The sequence below is a fragment of the Grammomys surdaster genome, unplaced genomic scaffold, assembly GCF_004785775.1.
Source record: "Grammomys surdaster isolate TR1022 unplaced genomic scaffold, NIH_TR_1.0 125947, whole genome shotgun sequence".
NCBI classification, from domain to species: Eukaryota; Metazoa; Chordata; class Mammalia; order Rodentia; family Muridae; genus Grammomys; species Grammomys surdaster.
The window spans coordinates 4,588,788-4,615,925 of NW_021620769.1; the positions used below are offsets into that span (position 1 = coordinate 4,588,788).

The 27,138-nt window shown below is 39.6% G+C and overlaps 1 pseudogene; it reads left to right on the forward strand.

The window, feature by feature from the left end:
- Nucleotides 1-23,081: 23,081 nt before the first annotated feature.
- LOC114609149 lies at nucleotides 23,082-25,424 on the forward strand (annotated as a pseudogene).
- Nucleotides 25,425-27,138: the final 1,714 nt, after the last annotated feature.

Consider the following 27,138-nt stretch of genomic DNA (forward strand, 5'->3'; position numbering starts at 1 on the left):
CTGTGTTCATGGACGCTTTCCAGACAGTCAGGCAGAGACAGGGACACTCCACTGACAAAAGGAGTCCTCCATTTTTTTGCTGAGCTCAGAAAGCCATCCAGTCATAGGGCACTGTGACCTTAACAGCAGGATTCTCCAACACCAAACTATCAAAAATTCAAATCGTAAGGACATTTCTAGAGTTTAAACTCAGCATCTACCAGCTCTTCTCACTCAAAGTAGGCTTTGGGCAAATATTCATCATCAAGTTGAGTAAATAGACAAAATATAGTAATATTCCTGTAAGGTTGATTTCATTAACTTGTGATGTGGTTTAAAAAGATGAGGTCAGTGATCTACATGTTTGAATTGTAAAACTCTGGCATCCGTTGTCTCTTTTGTCCTCACATATTCATAGAAAAGGAAGACCAACTGAGGAAGGGGTCTATAATCAAACAGGGAAGTGGAATGTGACTTGCTGAAGAAGAGGGGAAAGATCACAGGTCTCAAAAGTGGAGGGCTCAGAAAATTTGGAGTTGGCCGGAAAAAAAGACAGGAAGTGTTTAGTGAGTACAGAGGAAGAGAACCACACAGCAATCTGGATCCATCTCAGCAAGATGGATAGCTCCACTTCAGTAAAGAAGGGGCATTGCTTCTCACTTTATAACATTGTATGACAGCTATGTAAGGAAAAGCTGGCTTCACGTAACTCTGCAGAATGGATAAGTCACTGATTCTCTCCATTATCATTACTATTAGTTCCCAGGAAGTAACCTGAGAGAAATTGGTCATGGATGGGATAAAGGTAACTAATGTCCACTGCCAAGTATGACAGGCAATTTTAAAGCAGAGTCAAAACTACAAGTTGAGATGTCTGAGGGAGTCTACTCAGGTGGCTGTAACAGTGTGTCCCAGACTGGGTGGCTTGAGCACTAGACATCCATCAGTTACAGTTCTTGAGCTGGGTGTGTTGGCTTCAGGCAGTAGGATTGGTTTCCAGTGAGTTTCTGTTCTTAGCACAGAGACCACTGCATGTTTGTTGTACCCATACATGCTCTTTCCCCTGTGTCCTGTGTGGTGGATACAGAGAGGAGGGGAGAGGGGGGAAGGAAGGGTGAGAGAGAGAGGAGGGAGGGAGGGAGAGAACACTTTGGAAATCTTTATTTGACCGTAGTGAACTTTCTAAAGGATTTATGTTATGCGACTTTTCAGGAGACGTGATCACATGTCTGTTCATTCCAGATGATGCACTGTTGAGAGACCAAAGAAACAGTCACACCCAAGTGCTGCTTAGTGACCCAGTGCAGCTACTATGCTTGCTTACAAAAACATGGAAAGGTGCCACTTATTGACATAACACAGGTGATTCAAAGGCACAACACTGAAAACACACTGTAACCTGGCATGATACACAACACTGCATCCTGGAGAACCCTTAACAACTTGCATGTAGCTTGGTCTGTTTGTCTCTTTCAGAGATAGTTACTGATCATAAACTTTGGGGATGGCCCTTACACATTTTTTTACATTCCGGGCCTTCTTGAGTCCTACATGCTTTGTTACCAGGGTGATGGCAGTTGTCTAGAGGAATTGAATGAATTGAATTAAATTGAATGACACGGAATTGAGTGATCGGGAACAAGAGCAACAGCAGACCAAGCCACAGAAAAGAAATAATTTTATATATTTGATGGCAACTCACAGCCAGACCAAGCATCTGAGTTATGAAGCAAGGGCATAACAGTCTCCAGAGCAGAGTTTCTGAAGTGCTAACATCTGAGTAAGGTTAACTAGCAGGCCAATCTTGTTAACTATTCTCAACCAGACCTTCAGACTACCAATGGGTCAAGAAGTTGTGGTATGGGCTGGTCCCTTGCACTTCACAACCTCCTAGCACAGGTGTGTTTGAGGCAATGTCAAATGCAAGTGACCTGTTCAAGTGTCCCTGCCCCATCAGGTGCATCATGCCATACATGTGAGAGGCTTCCAGACACCTGTGTGTTAGAGCAGCAGGAGGTGGAGAGGGCAAGAAAATGATGTTGCCAGGACTTTCTTGTATCCTGAGCTGAGATCATCCCCAGAAGATGCAAATGTTCCACCTTATCAGTGATTCTACCACAAACTCTTCTTGTATATCTAAATCTCCAATTACCAGATAGATTTCCCCCCTGTACCTGTAGGTGGTCACTGCCTGTATTCTCAGGCATGATGAGTAACAAAAATCTCAACATTTATGTTAACCTAATGGAACAGATCTCCATTTTGTTTGTAACCATGCTGCCTATATTCTAAGGGTCAGCCTGGGTGTTCTGGCACGTAGTGTATTCTTGCACACAGTGTGTTCATGCATGTGATTTGCTTTTATTTCAACTCTCCCCCAAGGATACCTCAATTGTTGATGTCTTACATTTCCGTGACGTAGAAATTCTCTTCCAAAGTCACTCATTCAGCTTCACATTTTGTGCTAGTGCTTTTGGGGATTTGGATTCATACAAACAAGTTTATTAACAGCATCTGAATTTTAGTAACATGAATATAGTTGAGCACAGCAGAGACTCGCCACGATGACTGCTAACCAGGTAGGGTTAGCATCCAGTGCGTTGTGAGTCCTTGCCTTTGCTCATTGTTTGGGTTGCAGGAAACTGGCTTCGTGTTATTATTCTTTGTTTGCTTGTTTGTTGGGGAGATGGGGAGTAGGGATAACTTAATTAGACAAAAATGTATTGTGGAAAAGACTGGATGGACCACAATCCCTGTATGGAAAAAAAACGGGGAAAAAAGGAGAGTCATGAGAGTAGTATAATCATTGTTATAGTGTAACAAGCAAAGTAAAAACTATGACTACATTAGTGAAAACTCTTGCTGATTTTTAACTAACATCTCATTTATTTAACCCTTTAAGATAAATTCTTTACCCAATTATAATAACAGGAAGCAAATATTCTGCTAATCACTTTACACAGAACTATCCTTTAATTATTACAAATATTCCTAAGATAAAAATGCAATACATTCTCTTCTGCTGCATTATCAACTTACTGTGCAAAAGTTTTCTGGTATTGTTGGATAAATATCTGATATTGATTGAATGAATGAAGACACTGGAGAATTTGATTTTACCCAAAAAGCATACATTGAATAGTTTGGTTGATAAGAATTAAAGGCCTGTTCCATCTTAATTAGTCTCAGAGACATAGGTATCTGGTTAATTAAAAAATAAGTAACAAAATGCCACACTTTGCCTCCATCAAACACTGCAGAACTTTACAAAACAAATTCAAGGGATCCATTTTCCTTTTTAATTTAGATTTGTTATATTGTCCTTGAAGCACTGTGTTTTTATTCAGTCACTAAGGGAACACAGAAATCCCATATAGTAGTATTCACTATTTCAGAGACTCACAATATTTAAATGTAAGTTTTATATATGGAACAAATGTGCTCCAATAATTGTCTTTCTATAATAATATTATGATAGAATATTTCTTGTTCAACAGCACTTTATGAAGAAAGTTTTCTCTTTTGGGGAGATTATGATCACAACATTTCTTCCTTCCCTTTCCCTCCTCCAAACCCTCCTTCCTGTTCTCCCCATTCTCTTTGACAGTCTTTGGCCTCTTTTTTCATTAATTGTTAGTATATGCATATATGTATATGCATATTCATATATATTCCTGAACATAATCTGCTCAGTCTGTATGTTACCTGTATGTGTGTTTTCAAGGCTGACAGTTTGGCACTGGACAAATAACTGGTGTGCTCTTCTCTGAGGAAGACCACCTCTCTAGCTCCCAGATTTCCTCAGTTGCCTACAGTTCTTCGTGTAGGATTAAGGCCTCATGGATTTCTCCCTGTCCATTTTGTCATGTCCCAGAAGAAGTTAGAATATTCCTTATGTGAAAGTCTAACTCCATAGACCAAGGCCAAATCCAAAGTTACTGGTATCAAAGTTTTTTGTTTGTTTGTTTTGATTTGTTTTGTTTTTCGAGACAAGGTTTCTCTGTGTAGCCCTGGCTGTCCTGGAAGGTACCAAAGTTAAAATAAAACTATGTACAGAATGTTTGTTCGCACCCCTGCCCAAAGTCATATGTTGCCCACATGCTGGCCATGTAGTGGCATCAAGTGTGCAGCCTTTGAAACTGGTGGCTTTATAAGAGAAATCTCAGGAAGATCACAGTCTTTTCTACTGCATGAAGAGACAGGAAAAACACAGACATCTCTAAGTGTGTGCCCTCAGCAAAGAGGAAATTGGCAACACCACAATCTTGAACTTTCCAGCCTCCAGATTGTAAAGATCTTTGTAGGACAGCTGCTCCTAATGTTGGAGATTCTAATAAGAATCTTACAACCGTCGTCCTGAAAGGCTAACCTTTAGGGTAAGATTGAGCCACAAATGACTGCCTTATGAAGTAAGCTAGGAATAAACCTGCTCCTTCCCCCACCAAACATTAGAGTGCAGAAGATTTACACGGGCATTAGGCAGATTGAGAAGGCTGTGTATTAAGGAAATGATCTTGAGATGTAGCTCGTACATCTACTTCACACATTATTACACTTGGTTTTTATTTTTTTATCATCAGTGTTTGTAAGAAACAAAAACTATAAATTTAAAGCTGCGCTGCTAATGGTGCCTTAAACACCTGAAAGGAAAAGCATGAAAATTACGGCTAGAGGAAGATGTGCATCCAAAGCCTTGAGCAATTCCTGTAGATAGTTTCTTCAATGAGAGCGAGTAGTGTGCAATTAACAGTAGCCAAACCATGCAAGAAAATGAGCTGCCACGAGCAGTAAGCACCATCAGCAGTGAGCGAAAGAATGGAAAGACCATAAATATTACCATTATCAGACTTCTTATCAAACACTGTATTTGGTGTTCGTAAATAAAATCGACAGAAGTCCGGAGGCTACATGTATCAGATAGGAGAGCATAAGAAGCGACACGGAAAGTCTGGAAAAGAATTGGAGGAAATTGTAAAAACTGAAAGGGAAAAAAATGAGCCTGAAATTAAAACTCAGTGCCTAAGTGTGACAGTGAGCTGTATGAGGCAGAAAAGATAATGTTTAGTGAACCAGGCTGTAGAGCAGCAAACACACTGAGAGTCATTAGAGGAGGGAGATGAGAAAAGAAAAAGAAATGGAGCCTCAGGATGCTGGGAATCTGACAAGGGATGCAAGTTCATAAGAAAGGGAGAATTAACGTGGTGCTGTTAGAACAAGCAGTGTGTGGCTGGGGAACAGACTGGCCACCCTTCACAGACATGGTCACCCTAGTGAAGCCTTCCATGGCCACCTTTGGTGAACAGAGGGCACACAAGACTTGCAAGGTTTTGACACATTTAATAAAAGCCTGACAACATACCCCTTCCTGAATGTCCTTGTCACAATTTTCTGATTGTGTTTCTTGGTTCCTAAGTCAAATCATTAGTTACACCCCACTTTGCAGAATTCAACTGCACTTAGTCATTTGTTCTTCCAAACTGAATTCTCAAATGCACCTATTTAAAAGTTCTTTCCAGCGTGAAGATTTCTCTCCACCAGTGAGATCTCTTAGAAAAAGAGAATACATTGCACCTCTCTACTTTGGGGTTGTATTTTCAGATTATACAAAACAAAGTTTCTCCTCCTCAGTCTAAGGACTACAGGAGATTTCCCTATGACACCGTAGGTTCAGGAGATAATATGGAAAGAGTGTAGGTGCTATGGGCATTGTTGTCTTTTCCAATGTTTGGTAGATCAGGTATACCTGTCTATTGTAACTCGTGATTATGGTTAAACATTCAGCTACCAGAGTGGTCATTATCCCAAATCTATATCGTAGGAGTACTTACTTATAGAAAAAAATACCAGCGTTCTTGCTAAATTCTGGTGGCTTTGCACCATAACTCACTTCTGTCAAAAAGTCTATCTTTTAGATATGCCAGGTCTGCAAGCATAGCAGACTACCATTAAGAGTGTCAGGGGTTTGCCCTCTCACATGGGATGGGTCTCAAGTTGGGGAAGCCATTGTTGGCTGTTCCTCCTTTATCCTTGCCACATCTTGGAGGAAGACAAATTTGGCATTGAAGGTTTTGTGGGTGGATTAGTGTTCCCTTTCTTCCTGTGGAAGTCCTGTCTCACTACAGGTGATGGCTACTTCACTCTTTATATCCCCCTCTGGTAAAAATCTCAGCTACAGTCACCCTCATAGACTCTTGGAGACTCCCCTGTTCCAGGACTCTGGCTAGTCACCAGAGATGCCCCCGACTGATTTCCATTCTCACTCCAAGTCCTGCCCCCCCCCCCAGCTGGTCATTATCATCATTCTGCTTCTTGCTCGCCCTCCTACCCAGGTCCCTCTCTGCATCTAATTGTTTAGTTTCCCTTTTGAGTGAGATTCTTACATCTTCCCTTGAGACTTTATTATCCAATTTCTTTGATTCTGCGGGATGTAGCACGATTATCCTGCATTGTATGGTTAATGTCCACGTATAAATGACTATATACCATATGTCTTTCTGATTGTGGGTAAAAAACTTTCCACACTTTAATGAGGAATATATTGCCTCCAAAAGCAAAATGGATCAACAGGCCTCATATCTTGTTGCTGGAGAGGCCAGAAGCAACAACTTATTTTTTATCCCCTCTTCATTAAGAAGAGATACCTTGAATTGCTTCCAATTACTGAATGGTACTAAGATAGTTGATTTCTTTCCTTGCTTATGTCATTCAAAAATCCTATGAATCAGTCTAAAGTTTTTGGTATTTCTGGTTCCATAGGTGATGGACAGATGTGGTATCTTGTGAGATGGAAAGATGATCGTATCTATGTCAGACTAAAGGACGTCATAGAACTTACTAGCTAATATTTCCCTGATGCAAAAATGAATTTGATGGGCCTTTCTGATTAAAGAAAACTGCTCTTGTGGGTTCCACTTAAAGGAGGTAAATAATATAAATATACAATATAAACATAATATGAATGGAGGAAATAATTTTTATATTAGTAGTCGTTTGCTAGGTAGTGTCAGTTTTCTCATGATGAAGTTGGACCTGAAGTAGCATCTATTATTGGAGTAAAACCATGGCTACATTTATGCTGTCATCCTCCCTGCTTTGTGAGGTCAAAAGGTGAGTTGAATGCTGGGGTGGAAATCAGTAGCCCTCTTCCTTCAGATCAGAACCTCTGCGGTCTCTGTAGGAATGAGGAATTGCATTTCATTTACCATCTTTTTCTATTGTGGCAGATCTAGTGGATTCTATTTCACATCCCCTACTGTGACTGAGAATAACCCCCGCCCCTTGGGTCATGGAAGTAATGTAAGAATTCTATTAGTCTCTGAGTACACCTGTTATGTATTTGGGAAAAGGTTGTGTGAAGGCAATATTGAAACCTATCATTATAAATTAAAAAAAAACATGTAAACTTTCAAAAATAATAAAAATATTATTTACATCTTAAAATGTAGGTGATGAGATTACACAACCATTTTAATATTTGAAATTTCGATACACCATTAAGAGAAACCAATTAATCAAGTGTGAACAGACTCTAGAGAATTGCCACATATATTTATGTATGCATACCTTTATACACATATATGTGTAAATTAAATGTCCCAGTTCTTAAACATAGAAACAACTGAAAACTAAGATATAAAGTAGATAATAGTGACCTAGACTATAAGAAATTTAATCTGAAGTTCTCAAAGGGAAATATCCATATCCTCCACAAAGTGCCAAAGTTATTGAATTTGTTTATATTGAGAAAACATAAGTTTAAAGCACTGTCATTTACATAGACCTGCTAAATTAGAAAAAAACAAAAAGAAAACAATGACCATCACAGACATAAAGGCAGAGAGATGACGTCATCACAGAATGGTCAGGACCCATCTCATGAGCTGATCTCTGCTACCTCCAGATGAATTCTCTGGAGCCAGTTACTATGTCTGTGTCTCATTTGCTTTTCTAGAAGGCAGAAATGACTAGCTTAATTATACTTTAAAGTTATATTAATGTTTTTAGATTTTGACTTGTCTCTGATAAGTACTATTAAAAGTTTTACATACCTCTATTTTTATAAAATAAACTACGATAAAACAGAAAGCTTAATATGTGGCCTGTATGTGTACAGACTGAAAAACTGTTTTTTAAAACAATCTTTATGATGAAAGATGTGTAGCCACTGTGCTGCATAAATTCAGCTTCTAGGTCTGTAGCCTAGAGTATATACAGCACACACATTTATGTTTATAGAACCATTGCTTACTATTATAGAAGTATTAACAGTCAACAACAAAAGAATGGGTAAATAAATTGTAAGCAACACATGTAATAAAACCCCATGCAGAATGAACAGACATAAACTACGACAGTAAAGTTCAGCTCTACCGAAGAACATAGATAAATCTGAAAAAAAAAAAACATTATGTTGACTTAGAGACAGACACAAGGGAATACAGAGTACGATTTTATTTCAACAAAATAGGATTCTATTTTTAAATTAGAATTTTTTAAAAAGCTCACAGGCTGCAGTACGTTTGTAGCATTTAGTAACAATACAATTATAATATAAGAAAGGATATTGAGTAAAAATGTAAAGAGCAGGAATAAATTTGGGCGGGTAGGATTAGACTGTGGGGCATTAGATGCATATACACATTCCTCTGAAGATAGTTATTTCATCACATACTGCAGTAAAGACTCAGATACATGTTTTATAGCTTCCAAGTTCCAATTTGCACATCTAGGATTGAAATTACTAGGTGACAGAGGTAAACAGTGACATATATACATATACATATACATATATATATATATATATATGTCACATATATGATTTGCAAATACTTCTTTAGTACTTCTTAGTAAACAGTGATATATAGATATAGATATAGATTATATAGATATAGATATATAGATACAGATATATTCACATATATAGTTTGCACACACTTCTTTAGTACTCATGTTCCATCCTATAGTATAAATCTGGAATGGATAGTGAGTAGTTGAATGACCAAGTGCAAAAAAATATAACAAAATTGAAGAGTAAAGAAGAGAGATGGACATGAAGATGGAGATAGAAAGTGTGTGGGGTGGGGGTTTGCAATATGCCTTCCTGAGAAGACATATATTCACGGCTCTGTTTTTATAAAGAGAAAATAGAGGAGGGAATGATAATCAATTGAGCATGATTTTCTGGAAAGTGAGAGGACTGAGGAATCAGCTGTCCATGAGAGTCCACCCCCCACCCCCGTCCATCTCAGAAGCAGACGTACTGATTGCCTTTGCCCTGGGCTGATCTTTTTCAGGATTGGTTGAATGGGAATCAGCCTAAGTGAGAGATAGTGGCCCACTATGTAATGAAGGACAGGTTTGCTTTACTGCTCAGTGTATGAATCTAGTATCTCCTCCTGTGGAAAATACCAGGCATCCCTCCTTCTTGTTGTAAGAGATTCCCATCCATACATTCTGGGTTTCTCTTTTTTTGAAAAATATTATTTTTCCTTTGAAAAATATTAGACATTTAGAAAATGTATTTTAATTAAAATATAATTACATCATCCCCATTCCCTTCCATTTCCTCCCTCCAAGTTCTCCCATGTCCCCCAACCTTGCTCTCTTTCCAACTCATGGCTCTGTTTGTTTCATTGGTGTGTGTGTGTGTGTGAATATATTTGTGCAACAGTCTCAGTTCACTTAGTGTTACCTTTTACTTTTATGCAAATGATCCCATGAGATAACCTATTACGGAGATTATCCCTGGAGAAGACTATTTCTCCGGCACTCAGCATTCCTTAACTGACTTTGTCCTTAGCTGTTCTTTGACTTGGGACAGGGCCTAGTGGAATTTGTTTATTCCTAACAATATATTCTGGAATTTTCTATCCCTTTAGCATTACTCTGTAGAGATCAAAAATAAGAATCTGAAACAGTTGATGGGACTTTGAGTGGTGAATGCTTCTCCTTTGCGTCAGATCCAGGTGCCTGTGCCATCTACCAGTTTGTGTAAAAGGACTGCAGATTAGAGTATGGAGCCCAAACCTGAGCTTTGAGGATATCTACACTTAAAGGAGACATGCCACCACAATAAGGATTATGATATTTTGTTGTCCATAGGCAGTGTATTGTTTATATACAGATTGTGTACTATTTAATCCTGATAAATTCCACTGGAATTCATAGTTCCAGATGAGCAACATGAAAGCAACTTGACCACGATCCAACATTTGTAAGTGTGGGAGACCTGGTTCCCTTTTGAAGAGTCCCATACTGCAAGTTCTGTGTGCTTGGTCAGAACTCCTCAAGTAGTATTTATAGACGAAGGAGTCTTTATACAGGATATAAAACAAGTGTCAATAACTGAACAAAATTATATCCATCATCACACATGTGCACACATGCACAACTAAGACTGCTTAATAGTACAAATGGCTAATTTTGAGAAGATGATTTTTCATAAACTTTTAGTAAAAAGAGAAGATGATAACAAATAGTTTAAGGAAACAGCCTTTCTTGACAACATAAATGGATGTTTTTCAATTATAGAGTCCATATCTCAGGAGCTATAGTTCATTTTCTAAGTGCCATTATCTCTTAAATGAGGTCATAGTCCCATACATATCTGCTGAATGGTATAATCACTAATTTGGGGTGTGAGTGTGCCTGAATTTGTGGAGTCCAGGCACAATTATGGTGGGCTAATTTTGGAAGAGTCAACAGGGTATTCATTTGTTATCTCTCTCCTGGTTGACTTTAAGATGTTTCATTTCTCAACAGCTGGAGAACCTGGTGTGTGGTGGAGACTGAATGAATATTGTCATGTGAATGAGTAGCTGTGTTAAGGGATACATTGATGAGCATTGAGATACTTTGATGTCCTATAGACTCAGTGGTACCTGGGGGTCAACATCAATCTCTTTCATGGAAAGAGACGTAGTTGGGTTAGTGCACCACGGAACCACCATAATCCTTAAAGAAAGATAAGTTGGCTTCATCATGTGAAACAGAGTTTAAAATCAACTGATTTATTCTTTACACAACCAACTTTCCAGTGCCATATGAGAGTTCATAACTATCAAAAGACAGAAGAAATACAGCTTGTAAAAGGAATCTCAGCACTCAGGAATGCTTGTTGTCTTTCACAGGCTTTTCGAGAGAACTCTGTGGGGTTTAAGTCTTTCAACTCTAGCCAATATGTGTCTCTCTGTGTCTCTCCCTTCACAAACATGCCTTTCCAATTTAGAACGGCATTATTCCCTCACCCATGCATACAGATCTCTCTCTTCCCACATTCCATGACTTTAAACTAAATTTCTTTGATGTGATTTTAGCAACTCTGTGCTCAAGATAACTATTTGGAATTTGGAGACAGAATTAGGAGCAGATTATGCTCCATTGAGCCAATGAGATATGAGGAAAAAAGCATTCACTATCATTCCCATTTCCCATAATTCTCAATTTCTCCCCCTCCCATTTATACAATTTATTGTCACACCAATTTTTTTCCTTCAAGCATGATTGCATTTTTTATCAAAACCACCCTTCTCTGATTCCTCCCAGGTCCCACCCCCATATCCTCTCTTCTTAGTCACTGCTCTATTGCTGTGAAGAGACACCATAACCATGGCAACTCTTATGAAAGAAAGCATTTAATGTAACGCTTACTCTTTCGGAGGCTTAGTTCATTATTATCATGGTGGGGAACATTGCAGCACACATGGCACTAGAGCAATAGGAGAGAGAGAGAGAGAGAGAGAGAGAGAGAGAGAGAGGGAGGGAGAGGGAGAGGGAGAGAGGGAGAGAGGGAGAGAGGGAGAGAGGGAGAGAGAGACACAGAGAGTCACAAAGAGAGAGACACAGACAGACAGACAGACAGACAGACAGAGACAGAGAAGATTGGGCCTGTAACTGTCTTTTGAAACCTCAAAACCCAACACCAGTGTCACGCTACACTGACAAGACCACACCTGTGAATCCTTCTCAAATAGTCCTAGTCCTTGGTGACTAAGCATTCAAATGTATGAGCTTATGGGAACAATTCCTATTCAAACCATCATGCTCTCCCAACTCTATATCACATACACACACACACACACACACACACACATACACCTACTGAGTCCAATGACTGATGCTCATAAGTATGTGAGCATAGCGCTGACAACATTATCCTGGGTTCCCTTTAGGGGCCTCACCCCTATAGAAAGCTGTCTTGCTCCCCTTGTACAACTATCTACTACCACACTGCACATAGTTTCCAAGCTTGTAGTGGGCTTTGTGATAGGAGTAGTCCTGTGACCTCATCCGTACTGCACTGTTAATTAGATTGCCTGTCTCAAGATCTAAGAAGAAATACCTCATATATTATAAAAAAGAAGGACTTTGGTGAGCAAAATTCAACACAAAGTATTTTATAATTTTTTCAGCACAGTACAGAAGGAACTAGGCTATGTTGCTCTCACTCACTCATCTGCAGGGGTACATTGGCCCTTGATGAGCTGTAATGAATCTGTTCATTTAACTCTATTACCATAACATATTGACAGACCAGATTCCTCAGAAACTGTGTGACTGTGATACTTTAAACATGAACCGTATGAGACCCTAGAAAAAAATGCTAACATTCATTTAGTTTGGGCAGAAAGATGTCCAAGATGACTCAATGGGGACTTCACTTCAAATGACCAAGGTTGTGGAAACAATAACTTCCCAGCACCGAGCTATCATGTGTGACGCAATGTCCTACTGAGCTAATTCTCATAAAGAGCATGTTCACTGTCACTTGTGGCTGTAGCTTCTATGGAGAAACAAAAAAAAAGATCAATTCACTTCGCTGGGAAATAAACGATCCAAATTAAAAGCTCCTGTAGGTTTCAAACAGCAAAAGCATCTAATTTTTAAAGGACTCTGAGGAGACATTTCTCTTTCTGAATGGACAGGAAGTGTGAGTAATTATTAAACTCGTAAACTAGTTATAATTGGGAAGATAGTTAAATAGATTAAATCGGTGTGGCTGAGCCCAATGCAGATCTACAGTGAAAGTAGGCAAGTTGTGAGGCAGTCTGTAGATGACAGGACAGATGGGACTAACCAGGGATGGTCTTCTGGGTCTTTCTTCTTATGGCCTCTGTTCACTTAGCTCAGTTCACAGTCTCTCTTCATTTGCTTCATTTCCTTTTCTTACCAAAATTGATTACCCAGATTCTCATAGTCCCAGTTATACATATGGGTATGTTTTACTTGTCTGAATTACTGCCTTGCTTTTCAACCCAGATCTATTTAATAATAACTTTAGTTGGTAATATTTGACCTGACACTTGTCTATTGCCGTTTAAACATTCCTATGAGTTGAGTTTTGATCCCTTCCCAGCAAAAACATTGAGTTGAAACTCTAATTTTCAGTACCTCAGGATAGGGCACTATTTGTGAAGACAATCACAGTAAAATAATCAGTTGAATGAGTCTTGCTGAGTAATGTAGGCATATTGTTATTATGCCCTGTGTAAATATTATCCTTGTATTATTCAAATGCTGAGTTCTGTGTCCCCATATCTGGTTGTAATCCTTATTATGAAAATTTCCTGTCTTAATGTTGTGCAAACATTGCTCGTCAATTTTTCCTTGATTGTTCAATAAAGCTAGCTGGTCAACCAATGACTGAGCAGAGGAGAGAATAAGGCTGGACTTTCAGCCAGCCACAGGAGGGGGAGGGAGAGAGAAGTGGAGATTAGCCATGAGAAGTGAGTCCAAGAGACACCACAGAGAAAACACCTAATCCAGATAAATAATTAAATTCATGTATCTCATGGATTTGGGCTGGGAGGTAGCCAGGTTAGAATAGAGGATTAGAATATAGTAGTAATTGCCCAGTTACTGTGCTCTTAAAGGTTGTTAAATAAATATAATAATATAATAATCTGGTCTCAATTATTTAGGAGCTAGCTGGGTAAGAAGAGAACTGTAACACACTTAGTAAAAAACCACTAACAGAATAATGTTTACTTCCATCTATGTGATATTCGTATACAAGCTAAATGCTATGAGAGAAGACAGACTCATACAGAAGGAAGATGAAAAAAAGAGACACCAAATGCAGGTAGAGATGAAGCAGAGATTGGTGTGATGCAGCTACAAACCTAAGAATGTAAAAGACTCCTGGCCAATCACAGAAAGCTGCCAACAAAGCATGAACAAGATCCTCCTTCACAGCCTCCGTCAGAGTCTCAGATTCTCACTTGTTGCTTCCAGAACTCTAAGGCAATAAATTTCTGCTATTACTATTCAACTAATTTATTACATTTTCTTATGACAGCCCTAGAAAATATAGACATGGGTTTTAGATTTTTATTTTACTCTTTATTTTCTTATACCTACATTGATGTGGAACCAGCATTCTTGATGCATAAATGTTAGTGAACCAACCCTGCAATGACTGGACTAACTCAGCTCTTTCTCATTAAGCTACATCTCAATTGCTTTATTACACAAATATTCATGTAATGGGAAGCCAAAAGTTGTTTGAATACCTAAAGTTTTTATAACAAAATAAAATATTTACAGCTTATAAACTAGTACACTAAGAGTAATAAACACAAACATATCACTAATTTTAGTCAAATTATACAGCAGCTTCTTGTGAATGCTTGTAGTATGTATGTATGTATGTATGTATGTATGTATACATGTATGTACATATGTATATCATACTTTGACCTTATATTTATATGTGTGGAGTCACCTTTACCAGCAGAGAGTCTAGCACAAAAGCAGTGCTGTTTGAAGTTTGGGGATTCTAGGCTTGAGGTATGGCTCAAGGGGTAAAAGTGCTTTGTGGACAATCATGAGGACGTGATTTTGAATTCCCACAATTCATGTAAAGCTGGACACGATAATTAGTGTGGGTAATCCCAGTGCTTTTATGGGAGATAGAAAATGGAGACAGGAGAATCTTAAAAACTTGTGAAATACACAGCAGCAAAATAAGAAGACAGCCTATTTCAGAGTGGAAGGTAAGATCCAATACCTGAAGTTGTCCTCTGGCCTCTGCATGCACAGCATGGCAAATGCTCATGTGCTCACACATACACACATACATATGCACACACACATACAAGCATACATAGACATGCACACACACATACATGTACACACATACATGCAAAAACACACATGCACACACATACATATACACACATGCACACACATGCACACATACACATGTACACATGTAAACACACATACAGAAAAATAGGAGTGTTTTCCTTTTCCTATTTATGTCTAGAAATATCTGCTGAATTGCATGTCCATATTATCCAAGCCCATCTTGTCCAGTTGTTTTGTAATAAATCATCTTTATTTCAAATTATCAAAGGCGTTCTACATCCTGAATAACAAAGCCATTGACCACAGCACTTAACAAACCTCCTCTGTTACTTTCTTGTGGTTACCCATGTATTATTATATAATTCATAACCAGAGACTGATTAATCCTTTTCTGGGCTTTGAAGCTACACTGTGTGGAGGATGTTAAATTTAACCTCCAATGCCAAACCTAAAGTTAATCTTTGCACTATGCTAATCTAAAAACATTGAAAGCATGTATTTTGGAAACTGGAAAAAAATAAGTCCAAGTTAAAAGTATAATTTACAATTACATGGCAAGAGTTCTGTTGCTTACAGCAACCTATAAATGTTTCAAATAATATCAAAGGAATCACCAAGACAAGGGAGGTGTAGAATCAACTTATGTCTCTAACATGGGAAGATTACCACAGCTTGACTGACTCATTCAACTACATATAATGAGCATTGTGAGATTATTTGGAGTAGGTATTACTTAATTTACAGAATAATGAAAACTAAGGTCATTATCACCCCCCATCCCCTTACCAAGATCTTGGTTTTTTATGGTTCTAAATGCACAGCAGAATTGACAGAAACATGCATTAATGGTCTTACTCAGTGATAAAGTAGTAAAAGTAGCTGCCAGCTAAGCAGACACAGGGAAGACAAAACCAGTTAGTGGGACCTGAATGTTTACACATCATTGAGCCTGCTCTTATTGGAGGGTTCTCTGACCTGAGCAAACACTGTCTAATGCTAAGAAAAATAGCTTGTTGCTGTAGTCTGACATACTGATGGTTTGCTGCAAGGTGGTGGAACCAATCTGTGTAGGATTCTGAGGATCCCTCCATGTCATCTGTGTGGAGAATGCAAATCATGACGGCTAGATGTTCTGGACACTAAATAACACTGAGTCATTCTGCATGTTGCCCTGCACAATCAATGGTTCAACCCCATCTTGTGGATGAAGAAATAAGGTAATGCCAAATCATTCATGAAAATTAGAAGTTAAAACTGGGGTCAACTATGGAAAGCAGTCTGGCCATATCTCAGAAAATTGAACATAGTATTACCTGAGGACCCAGCTATACCACTCCTGGGCATATACCCAAAAGACGTTTCAACATACAACAGGGACACATGCTCCACCATGTTCATAGCAGCCTTATTTATAATAGCCAGAAGTTGGAAAGAACCCAGATGCCCTTCAACAGAAGAATGGATGCAGAAAATGTGGTACATTTATACAATGGAGTACTACTCAGCTATTAAAAACAATCAGTTCACAAAATTCCTAGGCAAATGGATGGAGCTGGAAAATATCATCTTGAGTGAGATGACCCAATCTCAAAGGAACATACATGGTATGCACTCACTGATAAGTGGATATTAGCCCAAAAGCTCACAATTTCTGAGAAACAACATATAGACCATATAAAACTCACATAGAAGAAGGAATACCAAAGTGTGGATGCTTTGGTCCTTTCTAGAAGGAGTATCAAAAGTTTCAACCAGAGCTCCCAAAGTCTAAACTTCCAGCCAGAGAGCACAAAGGGAGAGACTCATGCACCTGTATAGGGAATTGAGGGTGACCTTGTTAGACTTCAGTGAAAGTGGAGGGCCATGGTACCCGAAAGTTTGGATCCCCTACTGTGTGGGAATTCAAGAGCAGGGAAATGGAACTGGGAGGATGTTTGGAGCACACCCTCATAAGAATTAGGAGGAGGGGGTATGGGATAAGGGGTTTTGGGGGAGAATGGGAGAGGAGATAACATTGAAAGGTAAATACGTATAATATCCAATAAAAAAAACCACACAGATAAAGGGTCTTAAAAAAAAAGAGAGGGAGAGAGTTTACTTATTTTAAACTATTTTCAAAAGTTTCTAGGAGTTGCTAATTGGCTAAGATCCTATTTTAAGCTCTCCACAAAAGAATTTAAGTCTCTGTTCAATATTCTCAAGAGAGATGTAAATCCTAATTTTCTTCAACAATTAATTGACAAAAGAGAGGTAATCTCACAAAAAGTAGAAGAAGCTATTACTAATCGATATATTATATAGTCTGATTAGTTGTCGGTGGTGCTATAACAGTCCTTTGGCAAAAGATTATTAATATAGATTTATATATCCTTAAATAGGGTCTTCATGACTCTCTGAGTGTGGAAGGAGCAACTGTTGGTGCTTCTGCCCTGATTTTACAAGAACTCTGAAAAATTGGCTTTAAAAACAAAAGAGGGGGAACGGTACCACCTCAGAAGGAGTCCCCTTGAAATACTCTCCATCATGTCTTGTTCACTTTTATCTCTCTAAAGCTGAAAGCTCATGGCAAATCTGCTGCTGACTGCCTCTGGCACCACCAAGACCAACAAAACTTTGCCACAGATATGGGGAAGGACCCTCTTACCATTAAAGAGATTAGCCCAGACCCAGTTCCCTTATGGGGCTGAGGATTGATATGCCTGTCTGATACCACAGAAGGAACAGCTAACCAGCTACCAAAAAGATTAATGAAATAAATAGATATCCCCACAAAGCCAAACCCAACCATAAATAAAATGAATAACAATTTACATCCAGGGAAGAGAAATCTCCCTGAGAATTCCCTTCTTTTTCCTTTCCAGGTAAAAATGAATCACATGTGATGTCTGCTGTTAGAAGTTCTAATCCAGATGCTGGCCTCTGAAGTTATACTACTCAGACCTTTGAAGGGCCACTGACAAGAACATCAAACAGCTAGAGATTGACATCACTAATCTGAAGAAATCCCTCGTTTCGCTGTCTGAAGACACCTTCTAAAATCGCAAAGATCCTTATTGGACTTGATTTATTCTATTACAATAGAAAAGGCTGTGTACAGCTCTTGACTGTGTACAGCCCTTAAAGAAGAAGGTTGCCTTTACATAGACAAGACAAGGAGGGTTAAAGAGAGAATGAAATAGGTCGGTGAAGGCCCAAAGAAAAATCAGAGAGAGAAAGAGACAGATGAATGCTGGTACAAGAATTGGTTTTCAGCCTCTCCATGGTTGTCAACCCTACTTCCTCCCATCTTGGGACCATTATTCGGGTTATTTTTGCTTATTTCTGCTGGTCCCTGGGTCTCAAATAGGCTGACTAACTCTGTGAAACAACAGATAAATAATCTGGTAGCAAAACCTATCCAGATACATTATCATAAGTTAGCTATGGAGGACCATGAGACTCAAGATGAGGTTGTTACTTTATACAGGCTATTCCCAAAACCCATCTCCACCCAACCTAAAAGGGGGGACTTCTGCCCCTAGACCAAGCAGAGAGGGGCCACCCAGAACTCCCTCTGACTGGGGATCTGAATTCTTGCTTAGGCTGCCAGGCTAAGCACTGCAAGGGAATATAAATAAAAGATAAAAATATCTATCTGGGTTCCCTGAGGGATAAGCCTGACTGCATAGGGGTTGATGTCAAAAGTATCCCCTCTCCAGGAAAAAGACATCGGGATGGGTATGGCCCTCATGCCTCACTGGACAACAACAGGGGGACTGGAGCCATTACAAGGTCCCCTTCAACTACTGGAGGTCAGGCCTCTTATCCCCGCCTTCACAAGTTTAGAATTGCCACAGTTCTTCTATACTTAGAGAAGGGAGGAGATGTCAGGGGCAGCCCTGCTTATACACTGAAGGCCTAAAATCAGCCATAGGCCTAAAATCAGCAATAGGCCTGTCATACATGTATACTAACACCAAGTCTTGGGTCTCAGTGGAAAAACATTGAAACAGATGGCTATAAGCTAATGTAAACAGGCAGCTTTTGTGGAAATTTACAAGCCTGAGTAGTCATAGACCTTGTAAATAGGTAGCCTTGGCAGACAATGCCAACTTAGATAAGGACAAGCGAGTCATAGGCAGAGTCATAGTGACTTGTCCCCTGAACCTTCACCCAGTCGATACCCGGTTCTGAACATATCTGTATTCCCCCTAAACACCCACACTCCAGTGTCATCCCCTTCCCCACATCCTGCCTTTCTGTGTTTATAACCCCTGTGTGAATGAATTATGATTTGAGAAAAAATAAATTATAAAAAAAGCTCAAAAATAAAATAAATAAATAAATAAACAAACAAACAAACTGACCTTGTAGGCCCTGATATTCACTGAAAAGAAGCAACAATTTGCTTTGGAGTTCAGTCCTAACAAGCTGTACAGCTTTAATTAGTTTTCTGACCTCATCTGTATCCCGCCTATTGTGCAAAGTTGATGTTCAGGGGAGATCATGTTAGATTCATTATCATTAAAATATACATATATTGGGAGAGAAAATAAGTAGACATTACAATATTATGGAATTCAATGGTAATTATTGATTCCATTAAGATGAACTTCTATTGTTTCATTATTATTTGACTATCCATAAATATTCAGTAGAACCTGTAACTGTTATTCCATAAACATAAGTTTTAGTTACATAATTAGAAATATTATATGTGTTATGTGAATGAATCCATTTACTTCCTAAAGCTTGGACATGAAGGAACAGCAGTGCAATATATTGAGGGTTTAAGTTCAACAGGAAATTCTATCCATTTGATTCAACAGGAATTTTTAAGTAAGAATATTTTCTGGAAATCTCAGTAGCAGTGATGGGCTATTTACTGCCCAGGCCATAAGTATCTCTATAATGTAACCTCCACATCCAAGACTCAGGGAATGAGGACTAGCAGGAATATCAGAGCAAAACAAAAAACAAAACAGGACATGTGCTTCAATGCAGTGTCTTCCAGACTTGACATGGATGCTATACCCAAGAAAGCTCAAGACTATGGCGGCCAAAACATGACATTGCACAATGAACACACAAGTAGACACGCCAACATGGACAGGGATGGATTTCACAAGGCCCCACTCCTACATGCAGAGCTGTAGGCAATCAGTGCCTGGGGCAAGAGAGAATCAGTTTTGAGTGGCAAATCCTCCTGAGAGGTTGCTCAGTCTCAAGTAGTCAGCCCTACACATATGAACACATGCGATATGAGCAACACGGACTGGGATTCAGTAGGTTGTATCAATAATTAAAGGAGAAAAGATCTTGATTTTGAGAGGGAGTGGCAGCAACACAGTAAGGAGGCAGGCATGGAAGGGTGCAAACAACGTAAATAAAGTACTCATGTATGGAAGTCTCAAAAATAGAAAGAAATTTAAGAATTCTTCTACAAATAATATAAAATATCACTCCAAGTAAGACAATTCATGTACAACTACATATGCTTTGGTTATAGCAACATCTGTGGCCCTTATTTTATTGATATATTAAAGCAAAATTTGTTAGATGCCACAGTCACTTAACATAACATACCTAAAAAATGTAACTTGGATATAAAGAATTTACTATCAGTAACTAATGGTAGCGTTCATGTCTCTAGTTATCATTCATTTGACCAAGAGGTAAAAAAATAAGTTACTAAAGTTACAAACAGGCAGTCTGCTATGAAATGGTGGATAAGAGAATTCACACAGGTCTGTGAGGTAAATATTGATGAAAATAAGCTGGACCAGGATCTACCAAAGCAATGCCATATTCAGATGCCAAGAATGCCTATCCAGCACCAAACACTGCTGATCTAGGCAACCTATCCAGTAAAACTGATAATAGCCATGCCCTACAAACACATGACTCTTGTAGAGGATCCGAGCCAACTGCCACAGAAACTGGATGGGTTTCACACAAACCAGTTGGACATGTTATGAAGCAGTATTTACCAACCCCCAAGGAAAAAGTTCACAATCAATAGTAGAGGGAGGCAAAAGTTCCTTTGCATGAATCTGCATACACACACACACACACACACACACACACACACACCTTACCCCAAGCTCTTATACTAACTTGAGTGTGACCTTTGGGCTTTCACTTTTGAACAGAGACTGTAGTTAACATGGTCACTTCTTACCAGTAACTTGGGATTTTGCTCCCTGCTTAAGAAAATTGTTTTAGTATCTAGGTGTCTAGGTTTAGAACTGGTCAATGGCCCAGTCTTATTAATTAGAATTTAATCTCCATTTATAAGCCATTAATAATATATATGACGATGAAGAGATTTAAAAAACCCAATGCAATCAATAACTTAAGCTTAAATCCTTTTGTTTAAAGAACAATGCTACTTGTTACTAGATGTAAGTAAGCCTTTCTCTCTGACCTCCCCTGGAGTGTCATTTGATGTTTTCCCGATTAGATACAAGATTCTTTGCCCTGTACTTTTGTAATCACAGTCAGGGAAAGGTTTTATTTAAAAGGTTCTTTTTACTGAGCATGTTTGTTTAATTGACTGGAAGAATCTCTTCCTTTTTAATAGTGTTCTTAAATACCAAAGAACAATGAATTGATTTCAGGAGAATACAGTAGACACTACTAAATAATAGAAACAGCTCATTTTAATTATCTTGATAAGAAGCATGACAATTTCTAAAATGTTTCATGCCTACAGAGTTTTAATAAGTCAAGATGTGAGACCCACTGCATAGAAAGGAGTGTGCACCAGAAACACATAATTGCTACAGATGATGAGACGAAGAATCATGGCACATGGCACAGGATCCATATTAAGTGCAGAGGGGGCTTAAGACCAGATCACACAAACACCCTGACCCCTCTCCTATGTCTCCTGTGCCACATGGGCTTCTGTCTGGGAGACCGAGGTGTAAAACAATTGAGGGACCCAAGAGGTATCTGCTGATGCCAGAGGTCAATGTTCCGGGTGCCCTGAGGGGAGTGCTCCAGGTGCCCTGTGCACATTCCACTCTGTAAGTCAACCAAGAATGTAGTTTTCAGTGAAAGACAGAAATAGATGGTGGTTTTCCTTCTTCCTAGAATCTGGTCTCAATTAGAAAATACACTGGAGGAAGTTTGTCACAGAAGAGGTATTCATGAGCTAGAAGAAAATTCTGAGGATTCAAAGTATTACTTTTCTAAAAAGTTTTGTAAAAATGTGCCACTGTTTCTCAAATCATCCATTGATGATTTCCATTATTTTATTTTTTTGTTTCACCGCATTTCTATTTTTGATAAAATATTACACTATCTACTTTATTTTTCATAAAATAGAAACCACAAATAAATATTTGAGAAGATAAGTATATTCATATTTTAGCACTACAAATGTATAGCTGTACTAATATGTTACATAATATCTTATATTTACATATACTTTATGTTTATCAAATTAAAATAGAAAATACGTGGCTTGTTTTCATGAATATACTAAACAAAGATAGAAATATATAATCTCTATTCATAAAACACATTACCACTTGTCAGAAATTATAGAATCATAAAAATAAACAGCACTCAAAACCCAAACTATTACACTTTAATGCCATGATACTTAGGTTCATGCAATAAATGCAAATGCGAAGTTGAAACTACTTGCAGAGAATCCACATGGTTTGTGAACATACATGTGGTTGATCATGCATCCATACTCACTCATAACCCTGGAATGGAGATGGAACAGATCCTGCCTTCTGCCTGCCCAGTTTAACCAGCAAGTGAAAGAAAGTTTATGTCTCATATACAGAATGCCAACTTCTCTGCTTTTAGTGACTCCACACGTGTAGAAATTTACTGGCCAATGTGTTCAACAGCTGAATGCTTTCCCACCTCTTTGACTCATGCATTTTATCTGCTTCTGAACACTGAGAACAGTACTAGAAAATCAATATAAACAAGAAACATCCTCTTCTATAAGCATCTGGACTATAAGAATTAAAGACAAGAGAGCCCGCTCCCTCACACAAAGCCCAGACGCAGAGAAAATGGCGGCAGGGGTCAAAGCGGCGGCTGAAGTGGCGGCGACAGAGCCCAAAATGGAGGAAGAGAGCAGCGCGCCCTGCGTGCTGGGCGGCAACGGAGCTCCGGGTCCGAAGGGTGAAGAACGACCTACTCAGAATGAGAAGAGGAAGGAGAAAAACATTAAAAGAGGAGGCAATCGCTTTGAGCCATATGCGAACCCAACTAAAAGATACAGAGCCTTCATTACAAATATACCTTTTGATGTGAAATGGCAGTCACTTAAAGACCTGGTTAAAGAAAAAGTTGGTGAGGTAACATACGTGGAGCTCTTAATGGACGCTGAAGGAAAGTCAAGGGGATGCGCTGTTGTTAATTCAAGATGGAGGAGAGCATGAAAAAAGCTGCTGACGTTCTAAACAAGCATAGTCTGAGTGGAAGGCCACTGAAAGTCAGAGAAGATCCTGATGGTGAGCATGCAAGGAGAGCAATGCGAAAGGCTGGAAGACTTGGAAGCACAGGATTTGTAGCAAATCTGGATTATAAAGTTGGCTGGAAGAAGCTGAAGGAAGTATTTAGTATGGCTGGTGTGGTGGTCCGAGCAGACATTCTGGAAGATAAAGATGGGAAAAGTCGTGGAATAGGCACTGTGACTTTCGAACAGTCCATTGAAGCTGTGCAAGCTATATCTATGTTTAATGGCCAGTTGCTGTTTGATAGACCGATGCATGTCAAGATGGATGAGAGGGCTTTACCAAAGGGAGATTTTTTTCCTCCTGAACGCCCACAGCAACTTCCCCATGGACTTGGTGGTATTGGCATGGGGTTAGGACCTGGAGGGCAGCCTATTGATGCCAACCACCTGAACAAAGGCATTGGAATGGGAAACCTAGGGCCTGCAGGAATGGGAATGGAAGGCATAGGATTTGGAATAAATAAAATTGGAGGCATGGAAGGACCCTTTGGTGGTGGTATGGAAAACATGGGGCGATTTGGATCTGGGATGAACATGGGCCGAATAAATGAAATCCTAAGTAATGCACTGAAGAGGGGAGAGATCATTGCAAAGCAAGGAGGAGGTGGAGCTGGAGGCAGTGTCCCAGGGATCGAGAGGATGGGCCCTGGCATTGACCGCATTAGCGGTGCTGGCATGGAGCGCATGGGTGCAGGCTTAGGCCATGGCATGGATCGAGTGGGCTCTGAGATTGAGCGTATGGGCCTGGTCATGGACCACATGGGCTCAGTTGAGCGCATGGGCTCCGGCATCGAGCGCATGGGCCCACTAGGCCTTGACCACATGGCCTCCAGTATTGAGCGCATGGGCCAGACCATGGAGCGCATTGGTTCTGGTGTGGAGCGAATGGGTGCCGGCATGGGCTTCGGCCTGGAGCGCATGGCCGCACCCATTGACCGTGTGGGCCAAACCATTGAGCGCATGGGCTCTGCTGTAGAGCGCATGGGTCCTGCCATTGAGCGCATGGGCCTAAGCATGGATCGAATGGTGCCCACAGGCATGGGGGCCGGCCTGGAGCGCATGGGTCCTGTGATGGATCGTATGGCCACTGGCCTGGAGCGCATGGGCGCCAACAACCTGGAGCGCATGGGCCTTGAGCGCATGGGAGCCAACAGTCTCGAGCGCATGGGCCTGGAGCGAATGATCGCCAACAGCCTGGAACGTATGGGCCCTGCCATGGGCCCGGCATTGGGCGCTGGTATTGAGCGAATGGGCCTGGCCATGGGTGGCGCTGGCGGTGCTAGCTTTGACCGAGCCATTGAGATGGAGCGGGGCAACTTTGGAGGAAGCTTTGCAGGTTCCTTTGGTGGAGCTGGAGGCCATGCACCTGGAGTAGCCAGAAAGGCCTGCCAGATATTTGTGAGAAATCTCCCATTTGATTTTACATGGAAGATGCTAAAGGACAAATTCAATGAATGTGGCCACGTGCTGTACGCCGACATCAAGATGGAGAACGGAAAGTCCAAGGGGTGCCGTGTGGTTAAGTTTGAGTCTCCAGAGGTGGCTGAGAGAGCCTGCCGGATGATGAATGGCATGAAGCTGAGTGGCCGAGAGATTGATGTTCGAATTGATAGAAATGCTTAAGCAGTTGCCTTTTTTAAACATCAGTACCAGACCTCTGAATTTGTATTTTTTCTTGTTAACCATTTTAATTTGTTGGCTGGTTGTATAAAGATGTTTAAAAAATTCAGTTGCTTTTTGGGGTAATTTGAATTAATTTTTTAATGATTGGGGTTCCATTTGACTGTTTGCATTGAGATTGCAATGTGCGCAATTTTTTTTGTAGTTGTGGCATCTTGTTGACATCGAATATGACTTTGATAATAAATACCAGTTCCTGAAAAAAAAAGAAAAAAAAAGAATTAAAGACAAGAAAACAGGACAGAACCATATGCATTGCATTATAGTTCATTAAATGCTGTTAATGATGATACCTGGTGGTACACTGGAGGGCATCTAACTCTGTCAAGGGAGAATGGCAGAGCGAGCTTAGCTGCATGAATTGTGTTTGGAGCTCAGCTTTTAACTGTATCTGTCAGTGCATAGGGAGTAATCAGAAAATGAAAGAAAAGTGGAAAATAATGTATCGAATGAGCCAGACAGAGGCTGCAAGGTAAGTCATCAATAAAGTACTTGCCAAGAGTTAATCCCCAGAGTGTGCACACACACACACACACACGTAAACATCAGGGCATATGGGTGCAGACTTGTAATGCTACATCTGGGGAAAGCAAGACAGGCAGAAGTATGGGGATCACTGGGCATCCAGCTAGCCTTTCAAACTTAACAATACACACACACATGCACACACACATGTACATATGCACATAAAGAGTCATGCAAGCTATTTAAAGTTAAGATGACTTCATTAATAATAGAATATAAAAGCCCTATGTGTAGTGTCCCTTTACATAATGGTATAATATTGGCCCCTCCATCAATGGCTTAAATACTTAAAGATATTTTACTAGCCTATCAATGATGTTTTGATTGAATTATACTATATCTTAGAGCCATTTTTCCACTATACCTTAGATATTAATTATAATCACACTTTCATCCTAGAATCTTAGCCCTTTTATTTTTCTCGCCCTTGTATGTTTGTCTCATATATTCACAAGAATCACTTCAGAGCTTATGTCATGCTTTTGCATTCCTAATCGATTTTTGTGACCTAAAATAACACTCCATTTCACTCTACGTTCCCCCAACATTGAGTCATCCTTCTATGTAGCACCTTATACTATTTCAAATCAGATGAATTTGTATTTATCCATATGTTTTCCTTATTTCAGATAATGTACGCTTCTCAAAAGTGGTGTGTACATGTGTGTGTGTGTGTGTGTGTGTGTGTGTGTGTGTGTGTGTGTGTGTTCATGTAGGTACATGTTCAGGCAGGTCCACATGTGTGTACACAGGTATGGAGATCAAAGCTCAATCTTGGGTGTAGTTATCAAGAAACCATGTAGCTTGTGTTTTGAGACAAGATCTCTCATTGGATAGAACTCTCTGAGTACACCAGTCTGGATCAACAACCACTGGGGATCTGGCTATCTGTGACTCTCCAAGGCTGGGGTTACAAGCATGACTGGCTTTTTTCATCAATTTTGGGGGTTGGATTCAGGCCCGTTGTGCTTGCCATATAAACCTTTGCCAACTTCACTATCTTTCTATTACTTTTATGGCTTTAACACCAGGATTTTTCTAGTGTGTAGAACGGCATATCGATGCATCTTACTAAACATATACATTGAACACATTTTTTTTTCTTTTCTTTTGTTAATAGTTTTGGGGTTTCTGAGGCAGGGTCTCATTGTGTACCCCTGACTGTTTGGGGACTCACTTTGCAGACCAGACCAAGCTTAAATAAGTCAAGCTAAAGGCTAGAGACAATTCTACTAGATCTTGTAGTTAGTAAACAAAAGTCCTGGAATTTGAACTCAAGTTGGCTTTTGTATTTAAACACATTCTTGTACAGCAGCTGTCACATATACCACCTTTAGTGAATGAATTCTACCAAGACAAGTGACAAAAATTGACAAAAGCAAGGATCTATGAAAAAC